Source organism: Pinus tabuliformis, chromosome 1_2, assembly GCF_031772625.1.
Source record: "Pinus tabuliformis cultivar Carrire ecotype Pingquan chromosome 1_2, CPIR1, whole genome shotgun sequence".
In the NCBI taxonomy this organism is placed as follows: domain Eukaryota; kingdom Viridiplantae; phylum Streptophyta; class Pinopsida; order Pinales; family Pinaceae; genus Pinus; species Pinus tabuliformis.
Genome location: NC_142298.1, coordinates 257,719,881 through 257,743,480, shown reverse-complemented (window position 1 = coordinate 257,743,480; position 23,600 = coordinate 257,719,881). Strand labels below are relative to the sequence as shown.

General features: G+C 42.1%; 1 protein-coding gene across 1 annotated transcript in view; it reads left to right on the top strand.

The window, feature by feature from the left end:
- Positions 1 to 23,600, top strand: part of LOC149205346 (phosphoglucan phosphatase LSF1, chloroplastic) — a 449,301-nt gene that overhangs the window by 114,772 nt on the left and 310,929 nt on the right. The gene's annotated exons all lie outside the window — the stretch shown is intronic.

Here is a 23,600-nt window from a genome sequence, read left to right as displayed (position 1 = left end):
TAATGCCCAGGTACAGGAAATCAAACCAGAACTCCAAGGTATAAAGACACACTTAACCAGCAGCTGATAGATGGTTATAACAAGCAGATTTGGTCACCATAAAGAGTCCACAGCCTGTCCAAATCACCAGCAGAGGCTCTCATCCCAATGCAGCTCCAAATCGACACAAAATCGAACACCTATAGAGACAATATGCAACCCCAACACACAACAGCTTTGTGACACCCAAATAGCGGCTAGACTTGCAAGAAATTCCAGAATACCAGATATGCGAAGAAATACAACCCATAATACAAAATAAAATAAGAAAAAACAAGTAGTATTTTATTATTCAGAGATAGACGCAATGTTCGCTTGCCTCTTCGAGGGGGCAACCTCCAGTAGAGCAGAGCTCGATTACAAATAAGACTCGATGATCCTTCCCTTCTAACTACGACTATTTATAGATAAATGACCTCCAACAACCTAATGACTAGTGGTCCTTTGCATAACATGGGTTAACCACTTTATTTATTAATTATGGCCCATTTGCAACTAACTGTGGTCCCTTTCTTAAATGCGAGTCAACCACTTACAATTATTAATACAGGCTTTATTGACTCTTTAACTAACTACGACTATGACTCGGCCCGATTGGGTTTATTATATAAATAAAGAGGTTAGGGTTGGACCCTAACAGTATTTCAGGGAATGGCAATCCATGGGGGAAGATTTCAAGGTAGACCTGCCTTTCAGAGACTATTGTCAGCACAAGAAAAATGAGAAGGGCAGGAATTATGGAGGCCAAGGCACGCAAAGCTCTGAGTTGCAGCGTACTATTACGAGGATGTACTTCCCTACATATGATGGCACTACCAAGTGCACAACTTGGGCTTGGGTGGAGAAGCTGGATACTTATTTCCAGCTCAACAGGATGACGGAGGTGGAAGCCATTAAAATGGCTACCCTACACTTGGAGGGGGAGGCACACGATTGGTGGTTTCATGGCTTGTCCACTCTGGGGCATGCCAACGTGACTTCCTATGAGGATTTCACAAGGAGAGTGGTGGAGCGTTTTGATCAGAGGGATCTAGAGGCTCACTTCAGGGAGCTGACCCAACTCAGACAGACGGGTCATCCAGAGCAGTATATATCGGAGTTTCTGAGGGTCTCAGTCATGGTGCTAGATTTGTTGGATGCTAGGAGGGTGTACATGTTCATAGAGGGGTTGCTTGAGCCCTAAGTTGCATGAAACGGGGAAACAGGTACGAGTTTCCGAAACGGGCACGGGTACGAAATGTGACCTCCCCAAATTTTGGAAACGGGGAAACACAATATATATATATATATATATATATATATATTAGGACATTTAAGAAATATGTGCAATCATAAAGCATATATGATACATTCTAATTTATTACATTATGATTAAATTGTCAATTGTCAATGCATAAACTATAAGTCTCTAAATTTACATCACATTTACTCATGAATGATCACAAAATGAAAATAGCAATATCAAAAATCAGCCACAAGAAATTTCTAATTTCTTGTCTCATGCTTGATTGGGAGTCTCCTCCTACATAGTTGAACGACCTTAGTGCTCTTGATTAAATACAAGTTCCATACCCTAGTACCCTACGTGCTCTTGATTATTGGGAATCTCCCCTGCATAGAGGGCTTGGTTCTCTTGATTAAATACAAGTTCCATACCCTAGTACATGACAAAATCCAATGGAAACATTGCAACCCCCCAATCTTGAAATCCTGAAAAATAGAGTCTGCTGGATTTTGAGTGAGATCTAAAATTCTACTTTCTCCATATGAAATCCAATGAGGGCGAAACCACTCTCAAACATCCTGAGTCATTTCATGGTAATGTTAAAAATTTAAGTAAAAGTGACATTCTCCTTGAAAATGAAAAATAAAGGAGAATGTCACTTTTACTTTAAGAATTTAACATTACCATGAACTGCATATCAACACTAGGGCCATAGGTTTGAACATTAGGCTGCCCCACACAGAAAATATTCTTTTTTTATAACTTGAGAGGCATATAGAAGCATCTAGAAGATATTGTAGTCGCCCAATAAAAAATTAGAAGTGAAAACATAAAAAAAAATACAAGAAAAAGTCAAGTTAGAAGAGGAAACTCCACCGTACAGCCTGGAAACGTGTTTCCGGCCGTACTAGCCACGTTTCCTCCTCGAGAAACGGGCCAGTACGGCCGAAAATGCGTTTCCAGGCCGTACAGTACGAGTTTCCTTGTTTCCATTTCGTTTCCGACCAGAAATGGACCCTTCTCCAACGTTTCCTGTAACTTAGCTTGAGCCACTGCATGGACTCGTGAAGTCACGTAGGCCCTCTACTCTACAGGAGGCTGTGACGTGTGTTAGAGACCTGTAGGGGGCCATCCGAAAGACCCAGGTACCTATTCTATCACATACTCCCTATGATCGAAGGGAAGTGATACTAGACCACCACCACAGAGAGCAACCCAAGGACGTGGGCAACTAGATGAGGAGACTCGGAGGGACCTCAGGAGGAGGAAACTGTGCTTTACTTGTCGGGAGCCATGGGCACCAGGCCATCGGTGCATAGCGGGCAAGGCCCATTATATCGAGGTCTTTTCAGATAGTGATCAGGAGGATGATGTGGAGCTGGAGTATGGTGGGGGAGACAATGAGGGTTCGGTAGAGAGGGGACCACCACCACCACCACCACATGGGGGAGCATATTTTACACCATTTGGGGGAGTCCTTGCTTCCTTATGCGGGGTCCCCAAATTTCTGACCCTGAGGATTAGAGGCACAGTGCAGGGGCAGCGTGTCTTAGTCCTAGTAGACAATGGGGCCACCCACAACTTCATTGATGCTCAGATGGTCCAGAGGAGGGGCATCACCACAACAAAGTTTGAGGGGTTTTTCGTTCTGGTGTTGGGGGATAGGACAATGCAGTGCACTCAGTATGTTCTCGCTTTGACAGTGACCATGGGGAACTACTCGATGATGGACCATTTCTTTGTAGTGGACGTACCGGACACCAACGTAGTGATGGGTGTCCAATGGCTATACTCCCTTGGCTGAGTCACCACCGATTGGAGGAAGCTAGAGATGGAGTTCACCGGGCCGGATGGCAAGCTGGTAGTCCTTAGGGGCATGCACTCGTATCCTCCATAGATAGTTTTAGCACATCAGATGGAGGCAGATTTGAGGCACAAAGACATAGCGTGGGCCGTGGAGATGAGGATTTCAGAGGCTGGGGGATAGGCCCAACCACCACACCCGGACATACAGGCCATATTAGACAGATACTCAGTGGTATTTGGGGACATCCCACCGGGGCAGCCACTAGACAGGGGATTCGAGCACACCATTGAGTTGGAGCCAAGTGTGCAAGTAGTTATCACCACCCCTTATAGGCACCCAAGGCCTATAAGGACGAGATTGAGCGGGCCATCAAGGAGTTGTTGGCATTGGGCCACATTAGGCTGAGTTCCAGCCCCTTTGCTTCTTCAGTGATGTTGGTGAAGAAGGACGGAACCTTGTGCATGTGCATTGATTATAGGGCGCTCAACAAGAAGACTTTGAAGAACCGATACCCCATCTCGCGCATTGATGAGTTGATGGATGAGCTTAGAGGAGCTAAGTACTTCTCTAAGATAGATCTGCGCTCGGGGTACCATCAAATCAGGGTGAGGGATCAGGACATCCCTAAGACGACCTTCAGATGCCACTATGGGCATTTCGAGTTTCTGGTCATGCCCTTTGGGTTGACCAATGCACCTGCCACCTTCCAGTCGTGTATGAACCATGTGTTTCGGGGGTAGTTGAGGAGGTTTGTATTGGTGTTTTTCAACGACATCTTGATCTATAGCAGAACCTGGGAGGAGCACCTGCAACACCTGGAGGCGATGTTGCGTATTTTGGAGGAACAACAGTTTTATGCCAAATTGTCCAAGTGTGAGTTTGGGCTGACTGAGATGCTCTACTTGGGGCACATCATTGGCGCAGATGGGGTGAAGGTGCATGAGGAGAAGATATGGGCTATTCGGGATTGGCCGGTGCCTAGAGATGTGACAACATTGAGGGGGTTTTTGGGCATCTGCACCTATTACCGGAAGTTCGTCAAGGGATTCTCGCAGTTGGCGACACCCCTCACAATTTGACCAAGAAGGGGCTTTTGCATGGACAAATGGAGCCCAGTCAGCTTTTGATCACCTCAAGGAGGTGATGAGTAGTTGTTCGGTGTTGGCACTCCCGGATTTCACTCAGCCGTTCACAGTGGAGTGTGATGCATTAGGAGAGGGGATTGGGGCAGTATTATCCCAGGATGGGCATCCCATTGCTTTCGAGAGCCAGAAGCTCCTACCACATGAGAGGTCATATTCTATATACGACAAAGAGATGTTGGCCATCATGCATGCGTTGGCCAAATTTCGGCAGTACTTAGTGGGTAACCAATTTTGGGTGAAGACAGATCACAATAGTCTTCGCCACTTCATGGGGCAGCAGGGCCTCAATGACAGACAATAGAGATGGGTCAGCAAGGTGCAGGCCTACGATTTTGATATTGAGTACGTGCGGGGAAAGCACAATGTAGTGGTCGATGCATTATCCAGGAGACCCGCAGGCCTCTCACTCATGAGCATTTGCCATGACTGGAAGGCACAGTTGTTGGTAGAGTACTCTAAAGACCGACGGGCATGCGAGATCTTGGAGGGAACACACGCAAACGAGCGCTACCGGGTGATGGCCGAGGTCATATATTACAAGGGGCGCATATTTTTGGTACCGGGCTCACAGTTGAGGGAGAGGGTACTCCATGCAACACATGATTCCCCATTATCAGGGCATCAGGGGTTTAGGAAGACGTACATGGCAGTTAGAGAGCGCTTCACCTGGAAGGGCCTCAAGGGGGACGTGTTGAGGTATGTGTAGGAGTGTGAGGCATGCCAGAGGAACAAAGGGGAGTTGACCCATCCAGTCGGGTTGTTGCAACCTCTTCCCATTCCTGAGGGGAAATGGGAGAGTATCTCCATGGATTTCATCATGGGGCTTCCCACGGTGTAGGGCAAGGATTGTATTTATGTGGTGGTTGATCGGCTCACCAAATATGCCCATTTCTTCTCCATTTCGACCCAATATTTAGCCTCACAGGTGGTCGAGTAGTTCTTTAGGGAGGTCTTTTGTTTGCACGGACTCCCTGAGAACATAGTCAACGATAGAGACAATCGGTTTATGGGGGGATTCTGGCAGGAGCTCTTCAAATTAGTGGGTACTGAGCTCACCTCAAGCACTAGTTACCACCCACAAACTGACGGTCAGACAGAGCGAGTTAATAAATGGTAGGAGGGCTATCTCAAGAACTATGTGACCGGGCAACAGAGGGCATGGATTCGATAACTGCACTTGGGTGAGTATTGATACAACACCACTCATCACATGTCCATCGGTATGTCACCCTTCCGTGCTTTATATGGTTATGATGCCTTATCTTTCGCTGATATTGTTTTTGGAGATAGCAGGGCCCCAAAGGCCAAAGATTGGATCCTAGAGAGCCAAGACATTCTCAAGGCTCTCAAGGACAACTTATTGACAACAAAAAATCAGCAAAAGATGTATGCTGATAGGCATTGGATTGAGAGGCATTTTGAGGAGGGAGACTTGGTGTACCTACAGCTACAACCATATAGACAGTCTACCTTGAAGTAGAAAGGGGTTGAGAAGCTGCAACCACGTTTCTATGGGCCGTATAGAGTGGTTAGGAGAGTTGGAGAGGTGGCCTACGAGCTGGAGCTTCCCCCGGGGAGCAAGATTCACAACATCTTCCATGTTTCGTGCCTCAAGAAGGTGCTGGGCCAATAGGTGACGACAACTATAGAGTTGCCCCCGCTTGATGATGAGGGCATCTGGTTTTGGAACCGGAGGCCATTCTAGAGACTCGGGAAAGGAAGCTAAGGAGCAAAACAAGTAGAGAGTTTTTGGTGCATTGGAAGAACTTGTCGGATGAGGATGCCACCTGGGAGGGTGAGCACATATTGGAGCATCCAGTGCTGAAGTTGCTTGAGGACAAGCAACATTTGGGAGGGGAGGACTGTAATGTCCCTTCCTAAATTATTTTGTTACAGGTTTAATTTCCCACAATTTTGGATAATTTTGGAGACCATGGAACCCACTCAATTTTGACATAGGGACTTAGGAAAGAAAAGGAGGCCGAATTACTTTGTTAGTGGAATGTGGGGGCCACCTGTTGGTCAAGGTTGTCATTGATGTCAATATGGCATTGTTGGAGATGGCAAATATTCTTGTGATACATGCCTTAAAACCTTTCATGATGTTGCCCTAACTAAATGACAAAACCCTAACTACATTTATGCCCTAGATTGGTGATGCATGATCTAAATGCCCATAATACTCTAGAAGATGCCTTAGCCCTAACACATTGTTGCAAGTTCTAGCACTTATGATGCCCTTAAGATACATGAATGGAAGTTTGTGTATGAAGCCCTAATCCTAATGAAGAAGCCCTTGCCCTAATGCCCATGAAAAGCTTTAGATCATTGATGATGAAGCCTTAAATGAAGATGCCCATGAATACATATTGAAAAGACACCCTAATCTTATTGATGCCCATGATACCTTTAAAGAAGCTTTAATCCTAATCAGCTTAATGACCTACTTCTATAAAGAAGGAGCCCTAAACATTGGATGCCTAAAACTAAAATCCTAATGGTTGCCATAAATAAAATAATAATGACAGTCTCAAAAAAATAATTTTATTGGTGGCAAAATGACCCTATTTAAGGATGGGATTGGTATAGGAGTATAGAGGATTTTTTCCTCTTTCTAACGAGCTATTACGCGCCCCCAAATTCCTTACCATTGAAGATAAATAAATTTTTGAAATCAACATATGTCAAAAATTGTCAAACTGTCCAAGCTGACTTGAGTAGGATCATAGACCTTGGCATGAGACGTGTCCCTCTAGAATATGGAAAAACCACTATAAATATAAACCTAAATTCGTCCATTCAAGCTCAGATTTTTCGGTGGAGACAAGACAAGAGGTAGAGAAGCAGCCGCAACCTAGAAAAACAAGGAAGACAAGTTTGTGGAATTATTCTTGGGTTAAATAGCCTCCCACAGGTTTGAGCTAGGAGCAGAGAAGTTGTCATAGTTGTCGTGGTTGAAGTTGCCGTGGTCGAAGTTGCCGTACTTGTCGTGGTCGAAGTTGCCGTAGTTTCCGTGGTCGAAGCTGCCGTACTTGTCGTGGTCGAAGCTGCCGTAGTTGCCGTAGTTGTTGTGGTCAAAGTTGTTGTAATTGAAGCTGCAGTAGTTGTCATGGTCGAAGTTGCTGTAGTTGAAGCTGCAGTAGTTGCCGTGGTCGAAGTTGCCGTGGTTGAAGCTACCGTAGTTGGCGTGGTCGAAGTTGTCGTAGTTGAAGCTGCCGTAGTTGCCGTGGTTGAAGTTATCGTGGTCAAAGTTGCCATAGTTGTCGTGGTTGACGCTGTCACAGTTGTTGTAGTTGAAACTGCCGTAGTTGTCATGGTCGAAGTTGTTGCAGCTGCCGTAGTTGAAGCTGTCGTAGTACGGTAGTTGCTGTGGTTGAAGCTACAGTGTTCAAAGCTGCCATAGTCGAAGTTGTCGTGGTCGAAGTGTTGATTTATTGGGATTGGACAAATAGAGCTTGTTGAAGTCTTCTCTTGAGAACATAATAAGGCATAGTTGGAGAACTTTGTGAAGCATCCTATTGAATATTTGTGGAGATCATTGAAGACCATGATGCATTGCTAATGACATAATGAGGTGACTTGAATAAATCATTTGGGAACGATGAAGAGCAGTGGTGACACCTTCTAAGAGATCAGGGTTTTCATTGATGACTAGACGTGGAGACTAAAGTGAAGACTAAGCAAAGATTAAAAGGGCTCGTTGAAGAAGACATAGGGATCCGTGAAGTATAACCAAACATATATTGACGAAGTAAAGCTAAGGGTTTGACCCCAAGAGGTTGGAGCATCGAAAAGACAAGGTTGGTGCCTTGGAGGATAGGGTTGGAGCCCTAGAGGATCAGAGTCCTCAAGAAACCAGGTTGGAGCCCTAGAGGATTAGAGTCCTCAAGAAACCAGGTTGGAGCCCTAGAGGATCAGAGTCCTCAAGAAACCAGGTTGGAGCCTTAACTAGATATAGGGTTGGAGCCCTTGAGGTTGGTGCCTCCAAACTGATAAGGTTGGAGCCTTGGAAGTCCAAGTCAGTGCTTGGCAAATACAGGTTGGAGCCTGGGAGATTGAAGATTGGTGTCTTCATCTAGGGTTGAAGCCCTACACATATATTGTATTTGATTATTGTAAAGAAGAAATTAATAAAATATTTTATTCTATCATTGTTCATATTTGTTTTCTAAATATAAGTGATCTAATTGGTAAAAATAACAAGTGAAAAGAAATACTGATTCACCCCCCTCTCAGTATTTCGAACACCACCCACATGGGAAAAATGCACTTGGCCAAGGGAAGAGTTTGAATAATAGCCTTGGAGGGAAGTCGAATGGTAAGGTGGAGAGGCCCACATGGGAAGGAAGGCCCACAAAATTATAAATAGGAGTTCATCTTCACAAAGGCATCTTTTGACATATTGAACTCAACCTTAGTTGCTTGAGCTGCTTAGCCGGTCACTTGCTGTTTAGCACGAGCTCTCCAAACGGAGAACTCACCATCTCTTTTGTGGACCATGAGTGCCACCCTAGTGAGGTTTCTTTTGATCATTCTGAGAGATTGTAGGTGAATATTCAGGGCCCCCAACTCAACTATCATTCAACAAGTGCATACTCCAGGAGGATGCAGTAGTGGAACACATAGTAGATAATTTAGTGGCCTTCCGGGGAGCAATTGCTGGAGGAGTTTTGGTGAAGGAAGTACAGGGGAAGACTAGCCTTTGGGAGGATTTTGGGAGCTGGAGATTTCTGTTTGGGAGCAGCGTGATTGCTAGCACTTAGTGCCAACGCAGGATTTCCTTAGTCGACACACGTGGGAATTCGTGGGTTAGTTTGTGGAGTGAGTATTTGTCGGGAGAGATAAGGGAAAGTTTAGGAAGGATTATCTCAACCATTTTTGTGTGTTTGGGAGGGCTTATTCAAGAGTTACGGGCAGATCGTACATTATAGTAGTTGGAGGAGGACGCAACTCATGGGAGGTCCAATTTCTGAGGTTAAAACTTAGCCAAACCTTTTTTGGGTTTTGATGAGTTTTGCTTGAGGAGTATGGGGCTAATTTGGTAGAATTTTCTGAGCACCGGAGACGGAGTTTCCAACAACATTTTTGCAGCAGACAACACAGTTTCACAAGGACAGTGCAACACATCATTGCGATAGCTATTTCTGCCATCTGGGCTTGACATATTATCACCTGGGCTTGATCACGCTTGCCTTTGAGGAAAGCCTAGGTGCACCTCTTCCACATTATTGTAGTTTTCTCCCAGATTATAATAAAATGGCTCAACTGTTGGATATTTATGGACTTTCAATGGGTGTGCACAGAATGTTTCAATTTCTTGGTGTTGTTTCTATTGTTTCTTTGCTTATCACTGTTTTTTCCTAGTTTGGAACATTACAATGGTATCAGAGCCCAGATCTTGGCTCAACGGTGGGAGACTTTTCCTATGAGTGAGGAGGACAGGTAGAATATCACCTACAAGAGATAGAGGTACCAGAGCCGGGAGAGGGAGTTAGAGATTACACCAGACACTGAGGAGCGTGGGAAGGCTGTGGTAGTAGAGGACATGGTGGAACCCATGAGTAAGGAGGATATGGCCTTTGACAGCCTCTTGAAGGCCCTTAGTAGTTTAGTGAAGAGGCAGAAGGAGATGTTGGATGAGATCAAACAGCAAAACCGGGACCGAAGCATCCACTGAGATTTCTATTTGGGAATACTTTTGGGGCCTCCCAACAATATGACCACCCTTTACCAACCACTCACCCACCAGGCTTAGGTGGGCCAACTAGGACCACGTTGCCTTCGTTTTCCATTTTCTCTTGAGTTACAATTATCCTGCCTTGACCCTCTCCTAACGCTGTCTGCTTCCTTTCGACATTATCGAGGTGCCGTCACTTTTTGTCTAGTTGTTCTTGGAATTTCGTTGAATTGGCGTCATCATTATTACTCCCCATCTTAGCTTTATTTTTTTTTCCTAGCGGAACCAATTTTATTTATTTATATTTATTAATTAAATTATATATATATATATATTGAATTATATGAAATTATATAATTAACTTTGATTTTCAAACCTTAGGTTATATGATAAATGTGGAAAACGGCGTGATGGAGGAATTGAACAGTGCGATCGGTGAAATTACCCATAGAGATATGCCCAAACGTTGACCTGAAAAACGCAGTTTCGAAGAAAATTGTTGGCGTTTGTCGGAATGGAAAATGGCATGGTGGCGTTGACACAACGAATGCAGTGGATTGAGTTCGGCGACAGAGAAGAGTGATGTCGGAACCGAGGACGGACAGACAAACAAAGCTGGAGTTGGTCGATGGGTCGGGTGATGCGGAATAGGACGCGACCGAGAGAGTAGGATGCAAACTTGTATGGAATTTTGACGGTGGTGAAGGGATACGTTCGGTTGGAATGGAATATCGATAGCGGATAGAGTGGTAGGGACAGGGATAGCGGAAGAGAGCGAATGGTGGCTTAAAGGCGGAGTAGGTGGGGCGGAAGGTTATCGTAGCTCTGATACCATTGTTGAAACCATAACTATATGCTTGAATTTAATTCATATTTTCACACTGAAATGTATACATATATATTTTATTAACGAGTCAATGATGCTTACAAACCCTCAGATGATATGCCTAAATAGGCAGTGATTCGTCACGAGGTTGATTGGTCGCAACTTTTGACCATAACCTTTTATAATTTAATAATAATTAAAATACCTAATAATAATGTATTTAATTATCTAATCTAATTATTATTCATCATTATTTATAATTATTTATTTATTAATGAACTAATTATTCTTAACATCCTCAGTCCACCCTTCAATAAATAGGTGCCATGTGAATGATGATGGATGGAGGGGGCTAAGAACTTCATGGCCAAGTGCCATGGTCAGAGGGACCAACTATGATTAAATACTGTTAGGATATTCCGACACATAGGATATAGTTAAGTTCAACTTGGTCTAGTATAGAGTTAGGTTAGAGTTAGGTAAAGTGTGTTTCTTTACCGTTGTACAGTTTGTAACTTACAATCCGACGGTCACGATATGTAGTGATCCGACGGTTCACTCTCACCTCGGTATTACCGACACTTGATCCGTGGCTTGACACCCGATTGGTCCATGAGTTCTATTTAAAGCGCATGGAGGGTCATTGTTCGGGTAATCCGTGCATGAGAGAAGCTTATGTAAATTTTCATTCTTTGATTAATAAATTGCCTGTAGTACCCACGTTGGGACAGGCCGTGGACTGTTTCCCTCCTTGCACTTTGAGGGTTTTAACCACGTCAAAAATACTGGTGTATTGATTTGAGATCTGGTTGTGAGCGGTGTCCTTTTGGTATTCTTTCTGAGGAACTTACCCTGTAAATTCCTACATGGTATCAGAGCTATTTGAGGGCCGCGTCTGTTGGTGATCCAAATTTGAAGCCGGTAGAACTGCATGCGGCTGTCGTTTCCTAGATCTGCTGTTTCTGACTGCTTTCGGGCCGAGAGGACTGCTCTGTTGCGTTCGGAGCATCTGTTCCAGTGAGGAACCCCTTTCGTTTCACGCGAAAAGGTTTCCGGTAGCCCTAGCTGCGTCATTTTTCAGATCGGGAGGTATACAGTGTTTTTTGCAGTTTACTGTTATTTTCTCTCTGCTTATTTCGGTCTCAGTTTATTTAGCCTTTTTTTTTAACCGGATCTATACCTTTCATTTCTGCGTATGCTCTTTGCCCTGCGACTCTGTGCGATCTGGGCAAATCAGAAACAGAAAGGAAGGATTTTTCTCATGCGTATGCTCTTTTCCCTGCACCTTAGTGTGATCTCGGAAAATCAGAAACATTGAGAAAAATATTTAGTATTTCGGCTAAAGTTAACTTTGAGATTTTTTTTAAATTTCTAGTTTTTTGGCTAAAGCTAACTTCGAGCCGCAAGGTTCGTTTTTCTTTGCATATTCGTGTTGGGTTTTGTGTTTTGTGTTTTGTAGGGAAAAAGAGCTTTCTCAAGGCAAGCACGCAAACCAAGGCCCCCCCCCTCTCTCTCTCTCTCTCTCTCTCAAATTTTTTGTATAGATCAATTGGTTCAAAGCTATTTTAAGAGAGTAGAGGTCTTGGGTTCAAGTCTCCATTTTGTGGGGGCGGATTTTTTTCATTCCCGCACATTCGCGCACTTTGCCGGCAACGTCAACAATTTTTTTTCAAAAAGCCATAACTTCTTCATCCGGAAGCCTTTTTCAGAGCCGTTTTTTTTTAAACCGCCTATTTTTTCGAGATCTATCCATTGGAACACTTACTTTCAGCATCTTCAGCTTCAGTTTTTTTTTAAAATGGAAAGTCCATGCCAAGTCATTCTTGACAGCACTAACTACTTCCAATGGGTAGCCTACATGGAAGATTTACTTAGAAGTAAAGGTCTCTTCAGAATAGCCACAGACCAAGAGAAGAAACCAAAAGATGAAGACAATGCGGCAAAATGGGAAAATAGACAAGATCAAGCACGTGGTTTGATAGGGATGTCTATTTCTCCTGATCTTAGATTCCACATTGCAGAACTTGAGACTCCTCATGAAGCATTAGAAAAACTTGCTAAAGTTTTTGGGATTAAAAATGAAATTAGAGCCCATCAACTTGAAAATGAGCTGCTTACTTTGGATCCTAATAATTTTTCTTGCATTGAAGATTTCTTGTCCAAATTCAAGACCCTTAGATATCTCTTGGAAGGTGTTAAAGTTAAGAAAGAAGATGGTAACCTTATTTATTCCATCCTTACTAAGTTGGGACCAGCCTACTCTGTATTTGTTTCCACTTTCCATTCTACAAGGGAAGCTTTCATTTGTCAAGGACAAGACTACAAGGCCCCTTCCTTTGACTCCTTTTGTGATTCCTTAATAAGAGAACAAGAAAAACTCTTACACCTTGGTCTTCTTAATCTTGGAAACTCTTCCACGAAAGCGTTAGCCGCCCAGCAGCAACCAAATTCAAAGAATCCTAAGAAGTCATATCCTCAAAAGAATGGTCCTAAACCATCTCAGCCTCAAAATGAAAGATCATTTCAGCAAAATGATAAGACCAATAAAAACAAATGGAAGAAGACTGATAGACATTGTAACTTTTGTAATCGAGATGGCCACTTAGAATCTAAATGCTTTAAGAAGATGGAAGCCTTGGAAGCCGCAATGAAGAAACATAACATCCATGTGGAGCCTACTTCAACTTCAACTTCCGGAATGGCACTTTCTGCATGTCATTGTCAATCATCTCAGTCTGGTTATGCATTAAATGTATCTTCTTCTTCTTCTCATTCTCATGAGTGGCTCATTGATTCTGGAGCCTCTTGTCACATGGCCAAAAACCAAGCCATGTTTTCTTCTTTAAATGATTGTAACACCAAAAATATATATATTGGTGATGATAGATCTCTTAATGTTGTAGGGACTGGAACTGTTCATCTAGACAATGGTCAGTTTAATGATGTATTATGTGTTCCAACCTTATCCTGCAACCTTCTATCTGTCTATCAGATAACTCATTCAGGTGAAGGTAAAATTGTTGAATTTTCACCTCATGATGTTGTAATCAAGGATCTAAAAGATCCTAAACAGATTCTAGCTACTGGTCTTGCTGATGATTCCAAAAGGTTGTATAAGTTTCACAACTTTGGGTCATCAAATCTTCCCTCAGTATTTGTTGCTCATAATGATGAAGTGAGCAAACTTTGGCATGAGCGATTTGGTCACTTAAACTATCGCTCCCTTCAGCATCTATGTAAAGAAAATATGGTGACAGGTCTTCCTATGGTATCTTGCAGAGATGGTGTTTGTTCCGGATGTGTACTCGGAAAACATCATCGGGACAGTTTTGACAAACGTGCCTCTTGGCACGCCTCAGCCCCTTTACAGCTTGTGCACAGTGATTTATGTGGTCCTCTTCCTGTTGCTTCATTCTCTGGCTGCAAGTACTTCTTAACTTTCATTGATGATTTCTCCAGACGCACTTGGGTATACTTCTTAAAACTCAAGAGCGAAGTATTTAACACTTTTTTGGCCTTCAAAGCCTTTGTTGAAAAACAATCTGGACATCAAATTCTTAAGCTAAGAACTGATAATGGTGGAGAATATGTTAAAAACACATTCATCAACTTTTGCACCGAAAATGGAATTCAAATGCAACATACTGTTCCATACACTCCACAACAAAATGGTGTAGCTGAAAGGAAAAATCGCACCTTAAAGGAAATGGCTAATTGTATGCTGCAATCTAAAGGACTCAGTCTTAGTTTTTGGGCCGAAGCAATTAATTGTGCAAATTATATAATCAATCGCACTCCTACTAAGGTTCTAGAGAATATCACTCCAGAAGAAGCTTGGAGTTCCATTAAACCAGATGTAAGTCACTTTCGTGTGTTTGGAAGTGAAGCATGGGCCCATATTCCAGATGAAAAGCATAAAGCTTTAGAACCTAAGAGTGAGAAATGTACTTTTGTTGGATATTCTGAAGATGTAAAAGGTTATAGACTTATTCCATTTAAGTCCAAAAATGTTATCATTAGAAGAGATGTAAAATTTGATGAAAATAAATCGGCCTGCGAGCCTAGTCCGGCGGATGTGCCACCTCTTCCTATCTCTTCTACTTTTGAAAACATTTCTTCTTCAGATGATGAAAGCGAGGATGATAATCCTCCCCCACCTTCTCAGGATCCTCAACTTCCAAGATGGGTCCGTGCTACTCGGGATGCAGCAGGTGATCTTGCCGGTGATCCTACAGATCAGCGACGTACACGTTCTCAGTTTGAAAGAGCCTCTTCTTTACTGGCTCAAGCTCCAGTAAATCATGATCCTGACACTTTTGCAGAAGCTTCAGGCCATCCACATTGGGAAGCAGCTATGAATGAAGAATATCATTCATTGATGACAAATGATACATGGGATCTTGTTCCTCTACCAAAGGGACGCAAACTTGTTAGATGTAAATGGGTTTACAGAACCAAGTATGGACCAGATGGGAAAGTTGATAAACATAAAGCTCGTCTCGTTGCTAAGGGCTTTTCACAGGTTGAAGGCATTGACTACACTGAAACCTTCTCCCCTGTTGCCAAAATGAACTCTATCCGCCTTGTTCTTTCCCTTGCTGCCTCTTTAAAATGGGAAGTCCATCAGATGGATGTTAAATCTGCCTTCTTGCATGGGGACTTGCAAGAAGAAATCTATATGGAACAACCCATTGGCTTCATACAAACAGACTCCAGCCTTGTTTGTCGACTTAAGAAATCCCTTTATGGCCTCAAGCAAGCTCCTCGGGCTTGGTATGCCAAAATGGATAGCTTTCTTTTAGAATCTGGCTTTTCTAGGTGTCATTCTGACAATACTGTCTACACCAAGAAAGTGGGCAACTCTCTTATCATCCTTGTTCTCTATGTTGATGATCTTATTCTTACTGGTAGTGATCCCAACCTTATAAACCATGTGAAGTCCAGCCTTAAAAAGAAATTTGAAATGACAGACTTAGGACACTTACACTATTTTCTCGGTCTTCAAGTCTTGCAATCCCAAGAGGGTATTTTCCTTTCCCAGTCCAAGTATGCTTGTGATATTCTTCGTCATTTTCACATGGAAGACTGTAAGCCAGCCCCTTCTCCCTTTCAGTCTGGAGTCAAACTTTCAGTCTCTTGTACTTCTCCTGAAGTTGATGCTACCTTATACCGTCAACTTGTCGGAAAACTCTTGTATTTAACCCATACTCGTCCTGATCTTTCCTTTGCTGTTGGCCTTGTTGCTCGTTTTATGCAAAACCCCCGTGAAAGTCATTGGAAAGCAGCTAAAAGAATACTTCGTTATGTTCGAGGTACAGTACAGTTTGGGATTCATTACAGTGCCAAAGCAGCTCCTCTGTTAGTTGGTTTCACTGATTCTGATTGGGCTGGTGACCCTGATGATCGGAAGTCTACTGCCGGTTATGTCTTCACTCTTGGTTCAGGACCTATTACATGGGCTTGTAAGAAACAGGCTGCCATTTCTCTTTCGTCAGCAGAAGCAGAGTATCGTGGTGCCGTGGAAGCTAGTAAGGAAGCCTTGTGGCTTCGTCAGATCCTATCAGAGTTTGGTTTTGAGCAGCAGCATCCAACCACACTTTGGTGTGATAATCAAAGTGCCATTCAGCTATGCAAAGATCCAGTCCAGCATCAGCGCAACAAACACATTGAACTACACATGCACTTCATCAGAAAGCTCATTCATGACCATGTTCTTGAAGTGCAATATTGTCCAACAGATGATCAGGTTGCAGACATCTTCACAAAGGCTCTCACAGAGGCGAAGTTCACTAAACTTCGATATATGCTTGGAGTTCAGGAAGTTGTCACTAAGGGGGGATAGGCTCTAGTGCCTCCTTCCTTCTCCTATTGTGTCATATTTGTAAATCCTTCAATCCTATCCCAAGTTGTTCTTAAGGGGGGATGTTAGGATATTCCGACACATAGGATATAGTTAAGTTCAACTTGGTCTAGTATAGAGTTAGGTTAGAGTTAGGTAAAGTGTGTTTCTTTACCGTTGTACAATTTGTAACTTACAATCCGACGGTCACGATATGTAGTGATCCGACGGTTCACTCTCACCTCGGTATTACCGACACTTGATCCGTGGCTTGACACCCGATTGGTCCATGAGTTCTATTTAAAGCGCATGGAGGGTCATTGTTCGGGTAATCCGTGCATGAGAGAAGCTTATGTAAATTTTCATTCTTTGATTAATAAATTGCCTGTAGTACCCACGTTGGGACAGGCCGTGGACTGTTTCCCTCCTTGCACTTTGAGGGTTTTAACAACGTCAAAAATACTGGTGTATTGATTTGAGATCTGGTTGTGAGCGGTGTCCTTTTGGTATTCTTTCTGAGGAACTTACCCTGTAAATTCCTACAAATACCTCATCTTGGGTGTATAGAGGTGAGGAGAGAGCAATCGTGGATGCATGAGCTACCTCAACCTTTGTTTTACCACCACCCAATATTGCCTTTTACTTTTTCTTGATTTTTTTCCTTGTATTACTACTCATAGCTCAGGAAATGAGAACTTGGTTTGTATGATATATAGTAGTTATCACCCCCTTTAGGATGGGGAAGTTCATCGCACATTAGGGGTTGGGAGATGCAAAGGTTCCCTGTCTTCTATGAGGTAGGGCACATTGGCCTATGATAGAGATAGAGCTCATGCTTGGCTTTTGCCCACGTGGTAATTTTTAAGTCCCAACCATCTTTTGTATTTTGATTTTTCTTTGTGCAATGATCTCCCTTTGATCTGCACCAACTTCGCTTTAAAACTTCTTTGATTTGATCTGCTTTGTTACCATGTGAAATTTCCATGAACTACAACAACTGGAAGTTATTGTCCTAACTTATGCAATTTATTTGTCTTCTATTAATTATTAACGACAAATATCAAATAACTCACTGCAATTCTTCACAAATAAATACGTTGCAGAAAATAAAATACTGGAACTGAGAAAAAAATGCACACGATAATTTTGACACCAATATTTTTGGACAAAATGTCCTTGGAAAAACTTCGAAGGGAAAACCAGTGCAATAGATGAGAGTTTTAGTATTATCAATGTTATTAGAACCAGACTGGAACCGACCTTCAGAATCAGAATATGTGAGTGCAATACCAAATCGACTGACTCTGTAAAGGAACCAATTGGTTCAGGACCAGTTCTGTGCGGTCTGTACTTGCGGGGCCCAACGTAATTTTTTTTCCTTTTTTTGTTTTTTTATTTTTTCAGTTGGTTAGCCTACTTCTAATTGTCCCCTAGGCCAACCTAATATTCAATCCTATGGCCCGAGTATCACTGTGCAATTCATGGTAATGTTAAATTCTTAAAGTAAAAGTGACATTCTGCTTTATCTTTCATTTTCATCCTTTTACTTAAATTTTTAACATTACCATGAAATGATTCAGGATCTTTGAGATTTCACTCAAAATCCAACAAACTTAACAGTTTTTCCGGATTTCAGGATTTGGGGGATTGCAACTTTTCCATTGGATTTTGTCATGTGCGAGGGTATGGAACTAGTATTTAAGAAAGATCACCGAGCCTTGTATGTACTTTGATGTTAGTGGCATTGGTTGTTGAACTCCTCTATCAGGACTCTACTAAAAATGTACCCATCACTCAAACAAAATCTTGACATGACATGCTACATTTTTTCTATCTTATTTTAATGCCTAGAGGGTTATATTGATGACGAAGATCCCAATCTAGGCAATGATTTTGATGATCTGTAGGCATTTGCTGTAGCATGATTTTTTTTGGATGCTAGAGGCAATATAAAGCCTATTTGTTGATGTATTTTTGGTTCAAAGATGGATTGCACTCGATGCTATTTTGGTTATGTGCACCCTTACATGCTATATAAATGAGAACTTATTTGTGTTTAAATGGTTTGGATTCATATGGATCCACACACACACACACACATATATGTTTTTCTTTAAAATTTGAATATTTTATGTGTTTTTGGCCAACCTGTTTTTTGGTCTAGTTTTTTTACCGGTTCTAGTCTAGTTTGGATGGTTCTTGATCCACAATTTTTTTTGGTTCGGTCATCAGTTCGGTTCTGATAACATGGATTATTATTAATCTTCAACGATTTAGGAGTACAATGATCTGCTTGCCTTTCACTGGCGAAGTACTGATCTCCACTGTACAAAATAGACTTGAGACACACTGTGTCTTCTACAACTTGATTTGACCTCGTCTAGCAAACTTGCACTCCCTCTGGCTACTTGCACTACTTGCCAGAAATGCGCACTGCCTGCTTTGGGAAATTTGCATAGCCTCCGGGAATGCTTCCCTGCAAGTCGTTCTGCCTCTAGTACTATTCTTGGCCCATTCGCTTTGCCTTTGGTTGATAGATCCAGCTCTGGCTCACTAAAACGATCTCCTCTGCCACTCGTACTTTTAAACCAGCGACTCGCACTAGCTAAATACGAACTCCTTTGTAGATAAATTGACCTCCTTCTTGACTCTGGACACTGGAAATCACCGTGGAAATTTTCTTTGGAAAATTTCCTCTCAAATCTCTGCTAAAACCTTGTTGCTCGATGTCTCCCTAGCTTCATCTGCGCCCTTGTTGAATCATTGCAACTGGGTAAATCGAACTGCTCAATTCTCTTCCATGTCTTCTCCAAACCCCATCGATTTTCTCTTATAATCTTCTGTTGGGCAACCGACAACCATGATCACATCTCAATCAATGGCTAAGATCATCTTGACTCCATGAATTCACTTTTCCGGAAGTCTAGAGAGAAAAATCGATTTCCCTCAATTAATCAGATTTAATTAACCAGTTTTCCTAAGTTATGTTGATTTGGGGTAGCATCGGATGTGCTCTAGCCACGAAATTTGGTGGAGAGGTTGGGGCACATGAGATTTCCAATACCCAAAAAGGGTTTGGGCAGATTCTAAACAGATCAGGAGATATTAAAATAATTAATATTTTTAATGGAGTCGCTAAGTCTAAACTTACGGAAAATAAAACATTATTGTGTATTAATATGAATCTATGTTAGAATGGTCCAAAAGACATGGATCAAGCCAGATCTAATCTTAGCCGTTGATTAGGTACTTAATCTTGGCCGTTGAGATGTCAACAGGAAAAGTATAAGAGGAGGCTTGAGGGTCACTTGGAGAACACACCAGAGTGATCAGTCATTCTATTCTCTAGAGCGGGGTTTGCTAAGAGAGATAGAATCAATGATCAGAGAGCAGCTGAGGGGCATTGAGTAGAGACAAAGAGGCAGAGATAGTGCTGGGAAAGTAGCCAAAGAGAGTGACGCAGGAGCAGCTAGTGCTCACATAGGGCCACGCAGAGGCAGCTAAGTGCTGTGCAGAGCACCAGAGATGCTAGCGTAGCTGACGCAGAGGCTTAGAGAGCTGACACAGGCCAAGATAGGTTGACGCAGGGCCAATGCTGGGCTAGGAGAGGCTGATGCAGTCTAGATTGGGTAGATGCTGGGGTTTCTGGGGTAGATTGGTGCTGAGTAGCTGCTGGAAGGATTATCCGGGGTTTTAGCTAGTAGATTTGTCAGAAACAGAGAGGTATTACTGCTAAGGAAATTCTCTGTTGGGTAGGCCAGTTTCGGCACCCAGATTGTACTCTAATATTGCTTAATAAGAAAACCCTCAGATAGCTGCACCGATTTTCCCACATTGGGTTTCTCTAGGGACATTAGTCCAAAAATAATGGTGTCATATGGTGTGTTTGTTTCTGTTTCTTTTTAGTTGCTGATCTGTAATATGTTGAGCATGCACTAGTGTTTATTTTCAGTATTTACATTGTAAATAACTTGTTAAGGAAAATAACAATTAGGTAGGAATAAATTAGATAAAGTGAATGGGGGGTTTCTAACTAAGTAAACTTAGAAACTTCAACAAGTTATATTTAGGAAATATTTAATTATAGGCTAATTAAGATAATTGAGGTGTTTCTAAGGCTTTTCTTGCAAAAGCTTTTTGGGTTTTGGAGATCTTGTGTTCCTTAGCCTCTTAAACACCATAGAGACTATAACACCTACCTGTTGCTACTAAAAACTAATAGAGCATTCTTTCAAGGCGATGAACAAATATACCAAGGATAACACCGTAATGCTATGAAACACCATGTGATATTGGGTGTTCCATAACCCAAATAGGAATCCCATGAAAAATCACCAAAATCTCCTCTAGGAGGTTGATCCATCAATAAACAATATGCAATATGAGAATGTAATATCCCTAAGGAAAATTTATAGTAATAAACAAAGCATGCATAGACAAAACACACACCGAAAATTTGCTTAAATATCATAACACGAAATAGAGCCAAAAACTATGCCGCTGAGCCATTTTATTGATAAAGCATGAGGTTACAATGGGTTCTTGGAAAGTATGCACCTGGGCTTGCCCTAGGCAAGCTAGCTAAGCCCAAGTGATGAATGTAAAATCCTCGAAGCACACTGGCTGATCTCCATTTGCCTCTGCGCTGAAATGCCTAGAAAATGAGCTGTTGGCTATGAAGAATAGCTGCTAGGGCCTTCTCGGGTGCTAAAAAATGCCCAGGAAATTAACTCCAGGCTTTCTATCAAATACCTACAAAAACCCATGAAGGAATTTGCTAATTGTTGACTTTGGAATTTCAGTCCAATTTCCCTCAATGGCACTGTTGCTAGGTAATTAGACCCACCTGACAATCCTGCTACAAAAAGCCCCAAAATGACTGCATCACCAACAAAACTCCTCCCCCAACTCCTCCCCAAGTTTCAACCCCAAACTCCCTTCTTTCCTCAACCCCCAAGTGTGACACCTCCAAGGACTGCACAGTGCCTACGCTGCTATTGTTGGTGCTTCCCCAAACTCGCACTTCGCTATTCCTAGATCGAATTGGAAAGGATAGGACTCCCTCCTTGGGCTGGCACTTGAAGTCGACTGAAACGAGTGTTGAGATTTCCGCTCGGAAACTTCTTATGCTCAACAACACTTGCAGACTTTGTAATGACCCATCGAATTATAGGGAACATAGGAATATTAGCATTCATACGAGGCATGCATATGATAACTAAATATGCATGCATCACATGTATTGCATTAGTATACGTACTAACTAATTATGAAAAGTCGAAGTATAGGGTAATAAATTAATTATTAAAGTACTGAGTAAATACCTAACTCTCCAGAATATAATGAATATATTGTGAGGTACTTGTTATATTTACCACCATCATAATATAACTAGTATATTGTTCAAAGAAAAATAAAAGAAATGGCATATGCAAATAAAATAGAATTATAATATAAACTCAAAATAGCAAGGGCATTAATGCAGTATATAATATACAAAGGAATTATAATACATTAATTATTATACAAACTAAAAATGTGTCATTATCATATATATATATATATATATATATATATATATATTAAAGAAGAATCTATAATATATACATTAAGTAATCAAAAGTGAGCATGCCATAAAATCATAATTTTTTTTTTATAACAAAGTGAAAACATTAGTATAAATGGCAACAAGGGCGGTGACCACTTGGTATTTTGGAACAATATTTTATTAGAAGGCGGTGAAGAGAGGTTTGAATGAGAAAGTACCTTGGCAGATATAAATATATGAAAGGGGTTCTCAAGGCAGGGGAGGATTTTCAGAGTCTCACAGTGAAGGGAAAACGATGGAGCTTAAACTGAGAAGTAATAGATAGAGGGATAGAGGGAGTTTGTAGAGAGAAATTTGATATTTGAGTAATTGTTCTTGGAATTTTGGACACGGGGGCCGAAAGATTTGTCTTCTGGATCTGGGGACCATATAGGTAGACCCCAGATAGGCTGGGAGGAAAAGGGCAATTTGGTAACTGTAGCAACGGGAACAACCACCGTTCAAAACACCTTCAACTGATTTCCGGGTATTCTCCTGCATTTAATTTTTTTAAAATTCCAGTTACTGTCTGTGAAAATTCCTTAAATTGGAATCCTTACTACAATAACTGATGATATTTCTCCTACTTGTTAGATTTACATGAACAAGTTATTTGTAGTTTCCTACGACAAACATCAAAATACATACATTGCAACCTACACCATTTAAAATAATATGCCGAAACAAGAAACTGAACAATAGAGAAAGATACAACACAAATGACACAGTTGTTTTTGGACAAACGTCCCCGAAAAAACCCAATGTGGGAAAACCGATGCAGCAGATTTGAGGGTTTTTATTATTAAGCAGAAGTATTTCTGAATACAATCTCTAGATGCCGTGCTAGCAATCCAATACAAAGAATACCAGTTGGCAGAAGAAATTAGTGAGATTACCTCACTCTACACTGCAAGTCCCGGTTGATTCAGCAACTGAACCAACGAGTTCCACGGCTACTTCTGCGATGCCCTTGCGCGGGCCCACGTCACCTTTGCTGGGAATCGATTTTCTCACAGGGGCTGATTCTAACCCTCCTGGCTCAGAATGTCATCCTCCTCAACAAATTTGGACCTCTGCGTGGAAGGCTTCTGCGCTGATCTGCGTGGGGCATGCGTGGGGCCTGTGTGAGCCCTTCCTAGCTCTGCGTCACCTTCTCTGGCCTCTGCGCTGCCTCCTCTATGTGTCTCTCTGCCTCTGCTGAGTATTTTTGGCTCCGGAGAAGATCCTCCAGCCAAAACTCTCTCTGCCCCTCTCTACGTGATTACTACGAAATCATTGCATCGCCTCTAGCTTTAGCGTTTCAATATGACTGATCAACTCTTTGTGTGTCTTCCAAAAGACCCTCAACCCTCCTTAAATAATCTTCTTGTTGACATTCGACAACCCATATTAGAAGCTAATCAATGGCTAAGATCATTTCTGCTTGATCCTCGTCTTTTTCTAGAAGTTACACCC